This window comes from Benincasa hispida, chromosome 1 (assembly GCF_009727055.1).
Source record: "Benincasa hispida cultivar B227 chromosome 1, ASM972705v1, whole genome shotgun sequence".
Taxonomy (NCBI): Eukaryota; Viridiplantae; Streptophyta; class Magnoliopsida; order Cucurbitales; family Cucurbitaceae; genus Benincasa; species Benincasa hispida.
Window position 1 is genome coordinate 30,112,266 of NC_052349.1, and position 14,248 is coordinate 30,126,513.

General features: G+C 28.0%; 1 long non-coding RNA gene across 2 annotated transcripts; it reads left to right on the forward strand.

The window, feature by feature from the left end:
* Positions 1 to 3,340: 3,340 nt before the first annotated feature.
* LOC120091160 lies at positions 3,341 to 9,848 on the forward strand. Of its 2 annotated transcripts, XR_005485671.1 has the most exons (4): positions 3,341 to 3,498; positions 5,818 to 5,865; positions 7,386 to 7,681; positions 9,471 to 9,848. It is a non-coding gene; the product is annotated as an uncharacterized LOC120091160 (long non-coding RNA). The 2 variants fall into 2 exon arrangements; XR_005485669.1 differs by lacking the exon at positions 9,471 to 9,848 and having other exon boundaries at positions 7,386 to 7,731.
* Positions 9,849 to 14,248: the final 4,400 nt, after the last annotated feature.

Consider the following 14,248-nt stretch of genomic DNA (forward strand, 5'->3'; position numbering starts at 1 on the left):
TTAAATTTGATTAATTGTATACATTGAGTTTTGATTTTAGATTTAGACTAGAATGAACAACAAATTGTAACTTTTTCAAACCAAAGAAATTAAGGTGTTAATCAAATTATCCAATAAAAAAGTAATATTTGTTTGAAACAAAGTTCAAAATTAAGAAGAAACATTATAAATAAGTTTTTAGGATTTATGTCAACGCAGTATATATATATATATTAGTTTAAAATAAACCTTGAAATTAGAAGATAATCATCTTTACTACGCAAATTATCACAAAATAAAGACATTAATAAAATTAAATGATAATCAAATCATCGCATTTCAAATAAATAAATAAATATTTTCTGAGTGAAAATTGTGTATTCTTTCTAAATTCAAAGAAGATTATATGAAATTAAAAAAAGAAGTAAATAATGGTATTTTAGTTAAAATTAAAGTTTGAAACTAACAAATTAATAAATCATCCAAACCAAAATAAATAAATAAAAATATTTTTTAAACTAAGAGATGATTATCACGAATTTAAAAAAAAAATAATGGAAAATATTTTTATTTTGTTCCTATAAAACACAAATGAGTCAAATATTTATTTTATTCTGGTAAAACACGTGCACCGCAGGTAATATTCGGCTAGTTTTTCACAAAGACCTGATATTGATTTTAAGGAGACGTATTCTCCGATGGTGGATGCAATTATACTAAGATATTTAATTGATTTGATTGTATATAAAAGTATCTGAAACATATACATTAAATTCCCATGAATGGTATTCAATAAATTTACAGAGATTGGATTGAAACAATCATGATGTGGTACAATCGCCTGAATGGATATTTATTGAAAAAATGATATCAAAATAATCCAATATGTCTGTGTGTTCTTATAAAGAAATCACAATCAGGATTTGATATTATAATTGTATATGTTGATGACTTGAATATAATTGAAACTTCTGAAGAGCTTTCAAAGGCAATAGAATATCTTAAGAAAGAATTGAGATGAAAGATCTCGGAATAAAATTTGGCCTTAGTTTGCAAATTGAGCATTTAGAAAATAAAATATTTATTCATTAATCAACTTATATAGGAAAATTTTTTAAAAGATTTTATATGGATAAAGCACATCCATTAAATATTCCAATGTAAGTCTTTTCATTGGATATGAAGAAAGATATATTTCAACCTCGAGAAGATAATGAAGAACTTCTTGGTCCTGAAGTACCATATCTTATTGCAATTCATGTACTTATGTATCTTGCTAATAAAACAAGACCAGATATTGCATTTTCAGTAAATTTATTAGCTAGATATAGTTTTTCTCCTACAAAATGACATTGGAACAAAATTAAGCATATATTCCGTTATCTCCGAAGAACAATCAGTATGGATCTGTTTTATTCAAGTAAATCAAATTGTAATCTAGTTGGTTATGCAGATTCTGGATATTTATCTGATCCACACAAAACTAGATCTCAAACAGGTTATTTGTTCACATGTAGAGTAACTGTTATATCGTGGCGATCGGTGAAACAAACTATAACGATCACTTCCTCAAATCATATTGAAATTCTTGCAATTCACGAGGCTAGTCGAGAATGTGTATGACTAAGGTCAATGATTGAACACATTTGTGAAACGTGTGACTTGTCTTCTAATAAAAACCTTCCAACAATATTAAATGAAAGCAACACAACTTCCATAGTCCAAATCAAAGAAGGATATATTAAAAGAGATAGAACAAAGTATATTTCACCAAAGCTTTTTTATACTCATGATCTTAAAGAAAATGACGATATTATTGTACAATAAATTTTTTCAAAGGATAACTTGGCAGACTTATTTACAAAGGCATACCAACCGTAACTTTTGAAACATTGGTGCACAATATTGGAATACGACGACTTAGAGATCTTAAATAATGTTTTCATGAGGGGAATAAATATATTGTATTTTTTTTAGGAGTATGTATTATATGAAATATGTACTCTTTTTTCTTCACTAGGGTTTTTCCTAGTATGAAATATGTACTCTTTTTTGGGTTTTTCGTATTAACTAGGCATATTTCATATATATATATATATATATATATGTGGGCATAAGGGGGAGTGTGTTATTAATATTATAATAGATAATTTTAGTTTTTATTTATTTATTATTATTATATTATATTTTTCATATTCGTACTCTCGTTGTTCTTCAATTTTCATAACAAGAAACTCTTTAATGAAGCTTTCTGTTGGTGTGATGTAAAGAGCGAGATGGAATAAACAAGAAGAAAAATAATTAAAAAAAATCATGAAAATAAAAAACAAAAAAATAGAAAAATGAAAATTGGAAATTGGAAAAATTAAAAAGTCACACAATAAGGTTGGAATACTTCTAGAATAGTAAAAAAAATCTATACTAGCTAAAAGGGGCTATGGAGAAGCATTCACCTTCTCCTTTTGCCTATGGTTGGTTATTTTGGGTAATTTGACAATTAAAGCAACTAAAAATCTCATTTTAAATACTTTACTTTTATCATTCACATAGATTTGGTTTTATTTATTTTTTTAGTAAAAAAAAAAAAACTATCAAATTTGGTTAAACATCCATTTTCTATAACATTTTATCAAATTTTGCTTCAAGAGATATATTGGTTATTAACAAAAATATAGAGCAAATTTGGTTTCAAGAGATTTACTGGTTTTTCTAAATTTAAAAGAAAAATCATGTTATCTAAAAATTCAAAATTTATCCCATTTTCACGATTAATTCACATAGATTCAAGAGATAGATCGGTTTTTCATTTTTTTTTCTAAATTAAAAAAAAAAATCATGTTATCTAAAAATAAAAAATAAAGAAAAATCAAATCAAATTAAGACTTTAAATCTAAATTTATTCCATAAATACCTAAATTAAACCATCAATTTGCATCAGGTATCTTTTCTTTATTTTATTCTTCTTTATGTCTTTGTGTTGGTTTTAGTTTTAATTTGTTAACATGTTCTCACTAGGATTGTGCAAGAACCGACCCAAACTGACAAACCAAACCAAACTGAGCAGAACTTACTGGTTTCATTCAGATTCTGATTTAAAAAAATAGTTCTTCGATTCAGAAATTGAAAGAACCGACAGGTTCAGTTCAGTTCACAGTTCAGAATCTTAAAAAATCGAGATAAATCAAATCGAACCGAACTATATATATATATTATTTAAATCCTACGCAAATATCCAACTCATTAACCCAAGCCCATTCTCATTACCAAAGCCCATTCCTAACTGGCTTACACTCAGTCCATCAAATCAGCTAATATTGGTAATTTAGAATTTTTTTATTATTATCTTGAAGTACCCTAATAACTAAAGAAGCATCTTATGCTCTTCTTTTCTCCCAACCCAACCACAAGCATTCTCCATCTCCCTCTCTAATTTCTTCAGCTTTTCACCTCTGCATATTCCTTTCCTTCGCCTATGCCGCCTTAAAATCTATTTTTCAGGCTCTCATCAGTCATCAGCTCGTAAGTATTGTTAGTATTTGTGTTGGTTTTCTCTCTAACTTCTTCACTCTTCCAACATTAAGGTTGATTTTCTCTCCATCTAGTTTTGTTAATATTTGTGTCAATTCTATTCTCTCAGCTTCCTCCTTTTCTCTCCACATCGTCATGTTTTACTCTATCGAAATATTTAGGGCTTCCTTATGGTATCGTCGGTTTGCTCTCCAAATGGGGAGGATAGCAACCATGGTTATAACCAAATATAACCCAACCGGAAGAAGGTTGGTTTGGTTCAAAAATCGAAACGGATGCATTTTCGGTTTTTTAGGTTCAACAATGTTAAAACCCGAAAATTTCAGTTTGGCCCAAAATCGGACCAAACCGAATCGTGCCCATCCCTGGTTCTCTCTAATACTTTTAGATTTTTGTAGCATTGTATATATATTTTTTTAATTTGGTTCACAATTCTCCCACATTTTTGTGTTGTTTTTCTTATTCTTAGACATTGTCTACAAATTTTCAACTTTAGCTATGTACTTTTTTCCAATTTATTTCTTTCTTTCCGTTAAGATTTTTGTTTTTTAGCTATCCTTTTTTTTTTTCTTTTTCTTTTTAGTAAAAAAATCATTACCAATATGTGGCATCACATTTATTTTCTAAGCTTTAGATTTTTTTCCAACTCCATATGTGACTTCTTTTCAATTTTTCATTTGTTTCACTTTTTTTTGACAAACAATGAAGTGGGGAATTAAGAAATGAATTTAGCATTGTCTTGCCTACAAAAACTCATTGAATCCACATTGGTCTATTTCTTCACTTCCTCCAAAACATAGGTAGCCCTTGGGGCTCAAATCTAAAACACAAGGTTGGAGCACATAAAGTAGACTTTCAACACCAAATTTTCCAATGTGGGATTCTCCAACCAAAAAAAGTTGGTTCCTTCTAATTTTGAAAGTTAAATTTTCACCCAACATAATTGAATTATTGTGTTAATTATCAAATTGTGTAATATTTGTGATATTTAAGATTTAGGATTAAAAAATTAAAATGAGTTATAGTTTGAGATGCCAACAAGCCTCTAAAATTGAATAGATAAAATTGTGAATTTTGTACAAAAAATTTTATTTTATTAATTAAAATAAATGAGTTTATATAAGAATTTTACAGTATTTTAACGTGTGGAAATAACACTTTTTATTAGGTTTTAGATTTAATATTTTTATCTACTAAATTGTGATTAAAAATATTAAAATAATTCAAATGTATATTTATTTATAAATTAAAAAAATATTTTGAACTACATAAATTAAATCATTTTTAACGACTTCTATCAATCTATTGAGTTGGATAATATTTGCAACTAAAAAATTAAATAATATTTAAATAATTATTTTAAATTAGAGATCTTTCTATCTCAAATTAACAAAATAATGAAATAATGCAGAATAAATATATTAACAGGATAAGAGATTCTCTATTATATTGTAATTAATACATATAAATTAAAGGTTGTAGATGACCAATCTCTTTTTTGTATTAGCATTATCATAAAGCTTTTAAATGAATCGAAAGTTTCAGTATGTCATATTGTGATTAATACTATATTAAAGGTTATAGATCATTGATCTCTTTTTTATATTAGTATTATCATAAAGTTTTTAAGTGAATGGAAAGCTTCCATATATTAGTGGAATAAGTGAGAAAATTATTTTGTCTACTTCTCATAATTATTAATAGTCCTATATAAAGATACAATTAAATTCATTAAATGAACATAATAAACAATATTTAATAAAATCACATATAATTTCTATAAATGAGGTTATATTTTAAAATTTTATAACATGTGGATCGTTTGTAGCTATAAATTAGTAGTATCTAAAAAAGTTATGAGGAGAAACATTCAATTTCCCCTTTTTAGCGGATGATTATAAGAATATATTAAGTAATTTCATGTTTAAAAATATTAAATAAATTATTTTGCCCCTATTTTGTAGGGACACTATCAAAGGAAAAAAAATCTAATTCTCTCCTAATTTTTAGTATCAAATGTAAAAGTACTATATATTTTAAAAAATTAGTTTCATTTGAATGTAAATGGTATCCTAGATTCATTTTTTTAAAAAATAAATCATAGTTTCAATTTTAATTTATTTTCAACATTTATATTTGATTTAAGATCAAATCAAATTTTATCTATAAATTCAATCCTGACACTCCAAATTTTCATTCAATTATCTATTTCTCTCATTTTTCCTTCGTCGTTTTCTCTTTTCTATTTCTTTGTCATGTTGTCTTTCTCTTTTTCTATTCCGTTAATAACCTTTTGTTATCTTTTTGCAGCGCCTAGTTCTTAACTCCAACTTCAATTATGCTTCCATAATTTGTAAGGTATTTTTTTTCTTCCATAATCTATTTCTTTTGATAAAACAATTGAGTATTAAATATTTATGAGATTTGTCATTGAAAAAGAATCTCAATCCTCCATCCATGTTTACCTTCCTCTCTCACCCTTTTTTTAATTTTCCTATTTATGAATACTTTTTATAATTGAGTGTGAAATAAAATTTGATTAATTTTATATATTAAGTTTTGATTTTAGATTTAGATTAGATTAAATAACCAATTGTAAATTTTCCAAACTAAAGGAATTAAGGTAATAATCAAATTATCCAATTAAAAAAGTAATATTTGTTTGAAATAAAGTTTAAAATTAAGAAAAACCTTATAAATAAGTTTTTTAGGATTGATGTCTACACAGAAAAAAATATTTTAGTTGAAAATAAACCTTGAAATTAGAATATAATCATTTTTACTATGCAAATTATCACGAAATAAAGAATTAATAAAATTAAAAGATAATAAAATCATCCAGTTCCAAATAAATAAATAAATATTTTCTGAGTGAAAGTTGTGTAATCTTTTTAAATTCAGATAGGATTTTATGAAATTAAAAAAAAAAGTAAATAATGGTATTTTAGTTAAAATTAAAGTTTGAAACTAACAAATTAATAAATCATCCAAACCAAAATAAATAAATAAAAGTATTTTTTAAACTAAGAGATAATTATCATGAATTAAAAAAAAAAAGAAAAATATTTTTGTTTTATTCTTATAAAACACAAATGATTCAAATATTTATTTTATTTCTGTAAAACACGTGATTAGTATTCGGCTAGTTAAGTAGAAAGTTTTAAAAAAAATCTTAAATAAAGAAAGAAAAAAAAGAAAAAAAGAAGCAAAGAGGGGAAAAGATACATACTTCAAGTTGAAAAGTTGTAGATGATGTCTACGAATAAGGAAAACAACATAAAAACGTGGGAATAATGGTGGACCAAATTGAAAAAATATATATACATTGCTACAATAAAAACTATAAAAAAAATTAAAACAAAAAAAGTTAAGGAGAACAGGTTAATAAAATTTAAACCAAAATCAACACACAAAACAAAGAAAAGTAAAAAAGTAGAAGAAGAAAATGAAGAAAAAAATACATGATGGAAATGGATGGTTTAACTAAGCTATTTATTGAGCAAGCTTAGATTTGAAATTTGAAATTTTAATGGGTTTTCTACATATATACCCTTAATTATATAGTCTAATATTACACTATTGTCTTTTACATTTAATTTATTTTAGAAATAGGTTAATAGAATACAAATTTTCAATAATGTTGGTGTCTATTTACCATTAAGATCTCATCTATGTTTTTTGTGAAACAAAAAATAAAATAAAATATTTGGGGTTTTGATTCTCTCTCCCCCATACGAAGCCCAGGCTTCGTGCCTATTGAGGTTCCTTTTTAAAAAAGAAAAAAAAACTTTGGAAACCTTATTCTTTCTCCTTCTAATTAAACCATTCTTTTTCTTCCCTCTCTTTTTCTCTTTCCCTGCAACGTGAGTTGCAAGCAGTTGGCAATGAGAGATGAATGGCGTGGGGAATCTTCCGACGTGGGGCGAACAGATCCGACACCGAACGATCAAATCGGGGTGAGCAGATTTGTTGACGACGCAAGGTGACCGCATTCTAGACAAGATGAAGATAGGACACTACTACAGAAATTGGATTACTTGACAGACATTTTTTCAATGTCATGTATACCCGACGCTTATAAAAACGTCGGGTATTCGGCTCCGAAAAAACGTCAAGACAAATATTTCTTGATACAATTTTCGCATCAAGAAAGATAATACACTCAACATTGGTGGTATGTCAAGTTTATTGATTCTTGACATTGATTACGTATCATATATGATAACTCTTGACGTTTTTTATTTGTCAAAGTATATGTCTTTTTTTTTTCAAATTAAATGCCCCAATTGATATTCTCATTTTCTACCTTATATTCCAACAATATAAATACATCAACTAAATAAACATTATACATTTAAGATCTATCAACTCAATATATTCACTAAAAATTCCATATGTTCAACTATGACCTTTCATATGAACACTCTTCACAAATTACAACAATATTTCTCTTTCACATGTACATGCAAAAATAAAATCTCAACTATTGCTTTTGTATACAAAACTCAACTTTCAACAAACACAAAATCTCAACTATTGTTTAATAAGTAACTCTCAACAAAGTACATTATTAAATCTATACATTGAGCTAACAAGTCATTCTGCAAAATAGAATGGGCGATAACATCAAATTTCAAATTTCAAAATATAGAAATAAGTAATCCAATCTTATATACAAAATTTCATTCAAAACTACATAATATTGGAAGCCCAATTCTTCAAAATTTCATTCACCAAAATAACCGATTAACTCCAAATAGATTACCCAAAGTGTGTCTTGATTCGAATGTCACTTCAAAACTACAACAAAGTAATCCAACCTATGAGAATTCAATAATAATAGTTACAAAACGCAAATTACAGCAACTATATAACAATCTCAAAAGAGTTTCAAGACCTTAATACCTATCAAAAACATCGTTAACTTTGCTGGATAATGGCTCTAATCCCTTGAAATCTTTGAATTAAACATAAAAAATTGAAAATAACTCAATTATTAGACCAATCCCTTGAAATCTTTGAATTGAACATAAAAAATTGAAAATAACTCAATTATTAGATCAATACTTCAATAGGTAACAAAGAACTATTAATACTAACCTCCAAACTTACCAAAACCTTGCCAAGATCAATCTCATACCTATTGGATAGCAACTCAACTCCTTCCAACCCTTCAAAATCAATCTCATCATCAAACATTCAAACAAGAAAATCATTACAGAAGATGCTAGATTATAGCCCAAATCACGAAGTATTTGTTCAAATGGACGCTTCACTCGAGCCTCGACCAACTTGCCTGAAAAGAAAAACAAAAGATGAACAAGAACACTCATAAAACTATAAGAAGCTCTTACTTGACAAGGGCAACGCGGCTATACGGCGAATCCGGTGGAGGACTGACCAGATCTAGTGGAGGACTAACCAACTCTGGCACGAGGACTGACCGAATTTGGTGCGAGGCTAGGCTGGGCGACTGGTGCAGATCCGGTGGAGGACTGACTGGTGGGCGCTGTATGGTGACTTGATCACGGATTACAATTTTAATTTAGCACCCCTGGCTTAAAACAATAAATCCAATGTTTTCAAATTATTCTTTGGGGTCTAAATCGAATTTAACTAAATTACCAAAAGTCCCCAAATTAAACATACCAAAGTGGTGGTTTGGTTCAAAATCAGTTCCAAAGCTTGATTTATTTGTCCAGTCAGAATATACATCAAACCAAAGTTTAATAACAAACAATTAGCCTTAATCCAAAAGGGCCCAAGTTACAAAAACTTACCAAAATTTGCAAAAGACAAAACTTCCAATCTTCAAACTTCGCTACAACCTTGGCCCAAACATAATGGGTTTTTATCAAAACTAACCCAAAATCAAACGATAATCAATATTATGCATATAAACCCATAAAATTACCCAACCTTACCCAAAACAAGGATTTTGGCCAAGATTGACGTCTGAACAGTGCAGGTGGATTGAACGGCAGTTAAACGACGACCCAACAAAACCGGCAGTTGAAGCGACTAAGATCAGGGGGCGAGCGACAGACGACCGATCACTAGCGAAAGCGACGGAAGCGGTTGGGGGCATTTGGCTACAGATCTGGGCGGGGCTGAAGACTTGCGAATGACGTGCATAGCTGAGCTGGCATGACTGAGCTGACGGCGAGGGAGAGGCACTCAGGTGTGGAGGCGCGAACAAAGGCGAGGGGAGAATGGAGAGCAGCCGGCAAGGACAGCGGTCCGAATGTGAAGGTTGACGACGGCTAGGGCTCTCGGGCGCACGAAAGAAGAAAAAAAGAATTCGGAGGGAAAGGGAGGGTCACGTGAGTGGAACGGTGAAGGAGAAGAGAAAGAGTTTTTAATTTAATTTAATTTAATTTAATTTAAATTCTCACTAAAAAGAAAAACATAAAAAGATTATCCTTTCCTTTCATACACAAATATATATATATATATATATATATATATATTATATATATATAGTTAAAATCCTTTCCTCTTCCTCTTCAAAACCCAAATTTCAAAATAAAACAATTCTCCCAATATAACTTCAGGTTTTTTTACATTAACTTAAAAATAAAATTAATTCAGCATAAAACCCAGAATTTTTCTATAAACAAACTAAATTTCAAAATTGGATTTTCTAATTTGATAATTATTTTTTTACTTATTTAAAATAATAAGTTAATTATTTTTTTATATTTTATTTGATAATTTTGGAAGGAGTGAAACCAAATTTGGAGAGAGAAGTGAAAATGGGGAAGGAAGGTAAAAAAAAAATAAAGATTAAAAAAATATTATTATTTATATTTTACTTGACATGAAAAATATGTCAAATAAGAGTTTCTTATACTTGACACGAAAAACGTGTCAAACAAGACTATATATTACTTGTCACGAAAAATGTGTCAAGTAATGGTTCGCGTGAAAATACTCGAAACATTCTGTCAGTCTTCGTTTTTTTAACCCTTTTACTTGACATTTTTATTCCTAAAAGGTCATTACTTGACGCTTTTTCTAAAGAAATATTAAGTAATTAAAAACTACAAAGGTAATGTAGATTTTGTAGTAGTGGGAGAAGAAGAGATGAAAATGGGAAGGGTTCTTGTGCATACAAACCAAGGAATAAATGTACATATATATACTGTGATATATAATCATTTATTTTATATAAATGAGGATGATTTTTTTTACTTTAGATTTATTGTTTTATGATATATACGCTTATATGTATATTCTATGTTGAGCATTAAATCCATCTATGACTTATATACTATGGTAGGTATTTTTGTTTATTTCTGACCACTTTGAATTTATGATGTATAATGTGATATAATGAAATTTATGATATATATACTGTGATTTATATTGTAATGTCATATGGGTCAGTTATATCAAAACTTTCGAATGGTACAACCATCTATTTGATTACATTTATATTTCATATATTGGTTATTTGTAAGCATAAGGTATATTTAAAAATAGCCATGGATCCGCAAGTAAAACCAACAAGTTGCCTTGAAACTAGTTGTATTTGAGTACATATCAAATATATTAAATGCATTTTCTCACTTTAGTTGAAAATTGGAAAAAAAAAACATACTAAATGCATTTTCTCTCCCTATGATAAATGCATCTTCTCTCTCCAACATTTAGGAGTTGTTTGGGATCTTAAGTTAAGATATGATATTTTGAGTTCATATATTTGTGGAGTTCATATGTCTCCAAAGTTTATATATCTGTGTTTGAAGTGTAAAGTTGTTTTATCTGAGTTCACATGTCTGTGTTTGGGTGCAGAATTAGTTCATATGCAATGACATCTGGTGTAATTTTTTGTATTCTAAATAATCCTTTTTTATGATGATTATTTTTGTTTTAAACATTTTTATCCAATAATTCTACATATTTTTATTTGAATAAAATATGGATTGCATTTTTTCTTTTATTTTTTAAATTTACTTTTCATTCTTTTTGGTAATGAACAATTAACCCACTACATTTTCTTGCATGAACATGGATAAATAAAATGGGAAACAAGGAGAAATCAAGACTTTTGATTCCTAATTTTTCTCCATGAATTTCATCATCACCATTTTCTTATTTTTCTTCTTCCTAGTGTTGCTTTATATTTTTCTTCTATCATGAAAGTTTTTTTAATTGAATATTTCTCAAATGGAATGCCAACAAATTTTTTTCAAGAATTCTACATTCAAATCCTTCAAAATTTGGAGAATCATCAAAGAACATATTTCTATTTTTCAGTAATTCTTGCCAGAAAATGTTTCAAAAAACAAAATTTCATTTTATGAAATTCTTAACACTTATTTGCTATGTGAATTCAATTAAGTATATATATATATATATATTCATGGCTTAACTTTTTGATTATCGGAGACAATAATTGGTCGTCGGAGTTCATCGTGCTAAGGTGGTCATTGGAGTTCATCGTTGGAGGTGGTCGCCAGAATTTGTCGTCAGAGGTGGTTGCTTGAGTCTAGAGTTGGGCGTCGGATTTGGGCATATGTAAATGGTCATCGAAGTTGATCGTCGAAGGTGATTTTCGTCAAAGTTTGTTGTCAGAGGTGGTTATCAGAGCCCAAAATTAGTCGTTGGAGTTGATCACACTGAGGTGGTCGCCAGAGTTTTTGTTTGGAGGTGGTTGTCAGAGCCAAGAGTTGGTCATCTAAGTTGGCCATGTGAACGTGGTCTTCGAAGTTGGCTCTCGGAGTGTGGCAATGGTAGTCGTCGACGATGGCCTATGGGTGGACCCATTGAAAACATTAGAAGAATGAAGAGTTGGGGTGAGTTGGTTTAATATACTAACTCAACTTTACCAACATTTAAAGTTAGTAGGTCAAACAATGAGTTGGTATATTATGCCAACTCAACTCATCTCTTATTGGTGAGCCAAACACCCCAGCTTCGTAAATATGAGGAAAAAATATAAAAAATAGATATAAAGAAATGGGAAAAGGGTAAAATTGTCCATAATTAACACTAAAAGTCTTCTTTGAACAAAATTTAAATTTAAAGATATTTATGAAATATATAGTCCGAGATGACTTTTAATGTAAAAATTTCCTTTTTAATTTGATTTGATTTTTTAATTTTTAATTTTTAGATAACATGATTTTTTTTAAAATTTAGAAAAATCGTGAAAAACTAATATAACTCTTAGATCTATGTGAAATTAAATGTGGATTGGGATCAATTTTGAGACTATTTTATTTCTTTATTTTTAATTTTTAGAGAACGTGATTTTTTTTCCTTTTAAATCTAGAAAAACTAATATATCTCGATTTGAAATTTGAAATTTTAATTTCATTTGATTTTTTATTTTTAATTTTAGAGAACATAATTTTTCTTTTAAATTTAGAAAAATCCTGAAAAATAAATGCATCTCTTGAATCCTTGTGAAAATTTAGAAAAATCTTAAAAAACCAATCTATCTCTTGGATCCATTGAATTAAACCTGAAAAGAGATAAAATTTTGAGATTTTTTTTAAGTTTTTAGATGATATGATTTTTTTCCTTTTAAATTTAGAAAAACCAATATATCTCTTGAAATCAAATTTGATATATATTTTTTAATAACCAATATATCTCTTGAAATAAAATTTGATAAAATTTCATGAAAAGCGTTGTTTAACTAAATTTGATAGAATTTTGATTAGAAAAATCAAATAAAAACAAAATTTAAAATCAAATCTACATGAATAATAAAGTAAAGTACTTAATATGAGATTTTAAAAATTAAATTTAATAATTTAAATGTAAAATTATCTAGGATCTCTATATCCATCAAGTAAAAGGAGTAAAAGAAAAAATTAAATGTTTCTCCCTTATTGTCCCTTCAGTATAGATAGATTTGTAGGTTATGAATTTTCTATTCACATGAGGTAAGAGAGAAACTCTTAATTTTTACTTCTGCCTCGTTTATTGGATGGTTATAACTATCAAAATGAAATATACTAGGAAAATATGTTTGTAATATATGCAATTGTTTTAAAAGGCAAAAGTTAAGCAACCAATGGTTACATGCCGAAAATTGTAAAGTATATGCAAATTTTTAAGTTGAGTGAGGATTAAAAGTTAGGAAAAACATGTGGGTAATTGAATAATTTTTTTTTTAAAAAAAAAAAAAAGTTAAGCAAAGAAAAACACAATAGAAAACAAACTTCTTTTTAAGTCACAAAAAACTGCACCAAATACTATTAACAGTATATTTCAACTCAACACTCAATTTTTCTAACTCAACTCAACTTACCCTTCTTTAACTTCACAAACTATTTAACTATAAACAATTATTATCAATTGCATTGAAGTTGACACGTGTATATGTACTTTTGTTTACACCTTTGTAGACACGTTTTTAGGAAATTACTTCAATTAATCTTCTTTCTTTTTACCACTCTTACAGACATGCAAAGGAGAAGAAAGAGGAGGATATGGCGATTATGGGAGCCTTTGAAGATGATGAAATTGTATAGATGATTTCAATTCAAAGAATAAGGAAAGAAGAAATGAGACAGAGATTTTAAAGTGGTTTGATCACAAATGATCATGAAGGAATGGAATTCCTTGTGGAAGCATATGAACGCCATGACATTAGCATTCAATTTTGAAAACAACAAAATACAAAGAAGTAAACATACATATTTTCAGGATAAACAATTGCACTTAAATCATGCTTCTACTAGAGTGGAAAAGGAAGAGAAAACTCAGACTTGTGAATCATTTG